The 5847-nt window shown below is 59.5% G+C and overlaps 1 non-coding gene across 1 annotated transcript; it reads left to right on the top strand.

The window, feature by feature from the left end:
* The first annotated feature begins 5085 nt into the window (after nt 1-5085).
* Nucleotides 5086-5237, top strand: LOC138653075 (5.8S ribosomal RNA). The gene has a single exon (XR_011315716.1). It is a non-coding gene; the product is annotated as a 5.8S ribosomal RNA (ribosomal RNA).
* Nucleotides 5238-5847: the final 610 nt, after the last annotated feature.

The raw sequence follows: 5847 nt of genomic DNA, 5'->3' as shown, positions 1-5847 counted from the left end.
ACGGGCGCAAAGTCGAATTTTGGGTGAAAAACCGCGTTTTCATGCGCTAAAAATTTCAGACAAGTGTCAGACTTCCAGGCAGGGGGAAACCGCAGGAGGCGTACCGAGGAGGCTTCCAGGAGCCTGGGGAAGATTTTCCAAAAGTGTCCTTGACACTTAGAAATATTTTCAGAAAATCACGATTTTGTGAAAATTGACACGTTTCCCCTACTTCCACGCCAGGGGGGCGTCAATATGTTGTGAGGTACCCCAGGACAGTCGCCTAACTGTGGGTGAAGTTTGCGAGTCACGGGCGCAAAGTCGAATTTTGGGTGAAAAACCGCGTTTTCATGCGCTAAAAATTTCAGACAAGTGTCAGACTTCCAGGCAGGGGGAAACCGCAGGAGGCGTACCGAGGAGGCTTCCAGGAGCCTGGGGAAGATTATCCAAAAGTGTCCTTGACACTTAGAAATATTTTGAAAAAATCACGATTTTGTGAAAATTGACACGTTTCCCCTACTTCCACGCCAGGGGGGCGTCAATATGTTGTGAGGTACCCCAGGACAGTCGCCTAAATGTGGGTGAAGTTTGCGAGTCACGGGCGCAAAGTCGAATTTTGGGTGAAAAACCGCGTTTTCATGCGCTAAAAATTTCAGACAAGTGTCAGACTTCCAGGCAGGGGGAAACCGCAGGAGGCGTACCGAGGAGGCTTCCAGGAGCCTGGGGAAGATTATCCAAAAGTGTCCTTGACACTTAGAAATATTTTTGAAAAAATCACGATTTTGTGAAAATTGACACGTTTCCCCTACTTCCACGCCAGGGGGGCATCAATATGTTGTGAGGTACCCCAGGACAGTCCGCCCAAATGTGGGTGAAGTTTGCGAGTCATGGGCGCAAAGTCGAATTTTGGGTGAAAAACCGCATTTTCATACTCTAAAAATTTCAGACAAGTGTCAGACTTCCAGGCAGGGAGAAACCGCAGGAGGCGTACCGAGGAGGCTTCCAGGAGCCTGGGGAAGATTATCCAAAAGTGTCCTTGACACTTAGAAATATTTTCAGAAAATCACGATTTTGTGAAAATTGACACGTTTCCCCTACTTCCACGCCAGGGGGGCGTCAATATGTTGTGAGGTACCCCAGGACAGTCGCCCAAATGTGGGTGAAGTTTGCGAGTCATGGGCGCAAAGTCGAATTTTGGGTGAAAAACCGCATTTTCATACTCTAAAAATTTCAGACAAGTGTCAGACTTCCAGGCAGGGAGAAACCGCAGGAGGCGTACCGAGGAGGCTTCCAGGAGCCTGGGGAAGATTATCCAAAAGTGTCCTTGACACTTAGAAATATTTTGAAAAAATCACGATTTTGTGAAAAATTGACACGTTTCCCCTACTTCCACGCCAGGGGGGGCGTCAATATGTTGTGAGGTACCCCAGGACAGTCGCCCAAATGTGGGTGAAGTTTGCGAGTCATGGGCGCAAAGTCGAATTTTGGGTGAAAAACCGCATTTTCATACTCTAAAAATTTCAGACAAGTGTCAGACTTCCAGGCAGGGAGAAACCGCAGTAGGCGTACCGAGGAGGCTTCCAGGAGCCTGGGGAAGATTTTCCAAAAGTGTCCTTGACACTTAGAAATATTTTGAGAAATTTCCGATTTTGTGAAAAATGACCCCTTTCCCCTACTTCCACCCTAAAGGGGCGTCAATATGTTGTAAAGCACCCCGAGACAGAGACCTAAGCGTGGGCAAAGTTTGGGTCTGATGGGTGGAACACTGAAAAAAACGCGATTTTCCACTTAGAACAAACATAGAACTTTCAGACTTCCAGGCGGGGGGAAAGCTCTGAAGCTGTACCGAGGACACTTCCATGGCCCCCGGATCGATTTTCAAGAACGAGTCCTTGGGACTTTGAAATTTTTCGGCGATGCGTTTTTGGCTTCCGGGAGCCGCAGAACGTTGGGAAATTCGTTCCGCTCGCCGGCTCCAGGTGTTTCGGGCTAGTCCAGGCCCCAGCTACGCCGCCTGGCCGCCAAATTTCGCAAAATCGAAAAAAAAAAAAAATAGAACCGGAATGAGGAATTTCTGGCCGCCGGATCCGCCGCACAGCTCCAGGAAGTCGGACACTTTTCGGCTTCGCTCCCTTAAAGTGTGGGTCGGTGTTTCGCCATGCAAATACCCACTTTTGCACACCAGCTGCAGGATATAGGAGAGAGGGGTACCTCTCGGGCCCGACTGATTTCCGATGTTTTCGTGGTTCCTCAAGTCGGGTAGGCGGTTTGGCGAGTACCCCCCTGTTTGCATGGAAGTCCGCCCTCGCGTCGACACCAGGCTTCCGCGGCTCCAGGGGGACTCTTGCCGGTCGTCTGCCCCAAGTCAGAGACGCGTTTCCCGGGTCGCCTGAGCCTGAACGGACCCTCCCCAAGCGTGTTCTGGTTCTCCGAGGGTGACGGATGTCAGAAGGGAGGCAGATCTGGAGTCTTCGTCCCGAGGAGGGCTCCAGGAGGGCGGATTGCACCCCCTGACTCGGTCCCCTCAGAGCAGGCTTGGCGTTTCTCTGTGTCGGATGTCTCCCGCTTCCACGCCACCGGGGAGACCTATGAGAGAATCGCACTGTGACCCGGATTCCGTCTCGAGGGCGCCCGTAGCGTGTCGGAGAGGGACCTCCAGGACTATCGGGCATGTTTCTTCCCCGTCTCCCCGAGGGGAAGGATGGCAGCGGGTGGGGTTTCTCACCCATGCCCCCCACCGGCTCTTCCTCCGATCGATTTGGCTCAGCGCTCCCGGGTGGGGAGGTGGTGCCGCTCGCTCGGCCCGGGCTTTGGAGCCCGCGTCGGTCTAAGGCGGGCGGTCTCCTTCCTCTTTTACCCCCCCGGGATTCAGGCACGCATCCTTGGGCGTGCACGCCGGCAGTCGCCTCCCGTTCGCAGGACGGTGGCTGCCGTGCAGAGGGGGAGTTTGACCCGAACTGTGGTACGGCAGGGGTCCGACGACCCGCGCGGGCGAATGGCGGGGCGCCCACCCACCTCGGCGTGGGGGCCCGTCGTCCGAATCGCTCCCCGCGCGGGGTAGCACAACGATCTTCTCCGAGGGCGGCCCTTTGACTTCCAGATGCGCAGCTCGCCCGCGGAGGCCCGTGCCGACCCCCACCCAGCGTCCGATGGGCGGCCTCCGCGGTGGGCATCGGCGAGAGCGGCGGCGGTGGGTGGCGCTTCCACGCCACCGCCGAGCTCCGCGTTCTCCAGTCTTTTCCCGAGCCCCTACGATAGTGGGGGGACGACAGACGCGTGGGGAGGCAGGCGGAGTGGGTTCTCACCGCGTGGTGTGCCCGGCCGAACGCCGTCGCCTTCCCCGCTCGTCCGACGTCCTCCGAGGCGGCTCGGAAGGGAGCGCGAGAGGGAGAGAGCGAGAGAGAGAGAGAGAGACCAAGCGGACGCCCCAGAGCGAGAAGGGAGGATGGAAAAGGGAGAGACGAGTGGGGCAAAAAGAGTTTTGGCGAAGGGGAGTACCCGGCGAACTGCCGCCCCGGGCTTCTTCTGTTCTCAACAGCGGAGGCACGGCTTTGGGGGGGAGACGCCGCTCGGTTGGGGCTCCTTTGAGGTTACGGGCAAGAGCCCGGGACGAGGGACTACGCCATAGGGCGACGCCGACACGGCCAGGCCAACTGCGCCCCCCGTGCGACCTCCGCGTCGCTGGCGGGCTCTGCGCCTGAGCCGCGGTGGACCCCGACGGCCAGCCCCCCTCTCCCACTCCTCGCGCCCGTCCGCCGGTGGGTCGAGGACCCCCCGCGGCGGAGGCAGGTCTAAGCCAGACGGAGGCCCCGCATAGGCCCCCCACCGCCCTGGCCCCTCTCCCCAGCAGCGACTCTGTGTGTCGCCCCGGGAGCGGTGGGTCACGAGGCAGGGTGGCCGTGGCGTCCTCCGAAGGCCAGTCACCTACGGCCCTCCCCGTGCAAGGGGTGGTTTTTACAACAGATGCCCTCCGATCGGGAGGCCGGGTCTAAGCCAGATGGTGGCGCCGCATAGGCCCCCCACCGCCCTGGCCCCTCTCCCCAGCAGCGACTCTGTGTGTCGCCCCGGGAGCGGTGGGTCACGAGGCAGGGGAGCCGTGGTGTCCTCCGGAGGCCAGTCACCTCGCCCTCTCCGTGCAAGGTGGGTTTTTTTCCAGACACCCTCCGCATCGGCCGCCTCGCACCGTACAGCGTGCACGATCTCCCCAGTGGCACTGCACTCGCCGTTCAGGCTCCTGTTTTCCTCCGGAAGGTGACGCCCCGGGATGCCCGCCTGCCGGCACGGACGACGAGGAGGATTTCCCTTCCTCCGGGTGCCCTTCCCGCTGCGGGGCTTCCTATCTGGCTTCTCTCCCTCGATTGATTAAGTCCCTGGCCTTTGTACACACTGCCCGTCGCTACTACCGATTGGATGGTTTAGTGAGGTCCTTGGATCGGCCCCGCCGGGTTCGGCCAAGACCCATGGTGGAGAGCCGAGAAGACGATCGAACTTGACTATCTAGAGACAGTAAAAGTCGTAACAAGGTTTCCCTAGATGAACCTGTGGAAGGATCTTTAATGGGCGAGTGAAAAATACCGATGAGGTGCAGATCAGGAGGCCAGCCGCCCGCCAAATCCCCGAAGGGTACCGAACGTGATGGGGGCGGTGGTAGGTCTCTTTCTGCTTCGCCAGGGCGCTCCGCAGGGTGGGGACGGTGAGGGCACGTGAGGACAGCGGGCGGGCGACGTCGGGAGGGTGCGGGGAGCCCCTCTCGCTCCGTCGCCCAGGAAAAAGACGCCCGGCCTCGCGCCGACGATTGTTGCCCTGCCGCTGCCTGCCGAGGAAAAATAAGAAGCCCCCCGCGTACGCGAAAGGCCGTCCCGGGTACCATTCTCCTGTGCGCTCACACACCCCTCCCCGGGGTATGTGGGTCTGGGCGGTAGGTTGAGAAGCCTCGAGCCCTCCTTTGTTCTCCTCCCCGCTGGAGGGAGGGACGGGGAGGCCGAGCGCCCGGGCAACAGGGCCGAGATTTGAAAACAACCCTCCAAAGCATCCCAGTCTTTTGCGGCCGGCTGACACGAGAGTGAAAAGGGGGGCGCCTCCGAGTGTCCCCAAACCAGAAAGCGCGACTCTTAACGGTGGATCACTCGGCGCGCGCGTCGAAGAACGCAGCTAGCTGCGAGAATTAAGTGTGAATTGCAGGACACATTGATCATCGACACTTCGAACGCACCTTGCGGCCCCGGGGTGCTCCCGGGGCTATGCCTGTCTGAGGGTTGCCCCTCCATCTATCGCCTCCATGGCGCAGCTGGGGTCCCCTCGCAAGGGTGACAACGAGGGAGGCCTGAGGCTCCGTGCCCTGATGGTCTCTTCTCCTTTATCCCTTACGTCCCCCCAAGGCCAGACTCACCTGCCCTGGGCCCACCTGATGGGGTTTACCATCGTCACTCCCCCCGTTGCGACGTGAAACCCTGTGGCGCAATGAAGGTGAAGGCCGGGGCGCTCCGGCCGAGGTGGGATCCCGCCGCCCGCTCCGGGGGGTTGACACGGCGGGTGCACCATCGGCCCGCCTCTGTCGGGGAGGTGGAGCATGAGTGCGCGATAGGACCCGAAAGATGGTGAGCTATGCCTGGGCAGGACGAAGCCAGAGGAAACTCTGGTGGAGGTCCGCAGCGACCCTGATGTGCAAATTGGTCATCTGGGTATAGGGGCGTTTGTAGATGTGCTTGGCCCGTACGGGGATCGAACCCACGACCTTGGTGTTATTAGCACCACGCTCTAACCAACTGAGCTAAATGGCCATAGGTGTGGTCCCTGGGTATAGGGGCGAAAGACTCACGGAGACCACGGGCAGACGTACAGGGGCCTGATCAACCCCTGGACCGTACG

The sequence above is a fragment of the Ranitomeya imitator genome, unplaced genomic scaffold (assembly GCF_032444005.1).
Source record: "Ranitomeya imitator isolate aRanImi1 unplaced genomic scaffold, aRanImi1.pri SCAFFOLD_1334, whole genome shotgun sequence".
NCBI classification, from domain to species: domain Eukaryota; kingdom Metazoa; phylum Chordata; class Amphibia; order Anura; family Dendrobatidae; genus Ranitomeya; species Ranitomeya imitator.
Note: the sequence above shows the minus strand (reverse complement) of the source record. Positions and strands in the feature narration are given on the sequence as shown.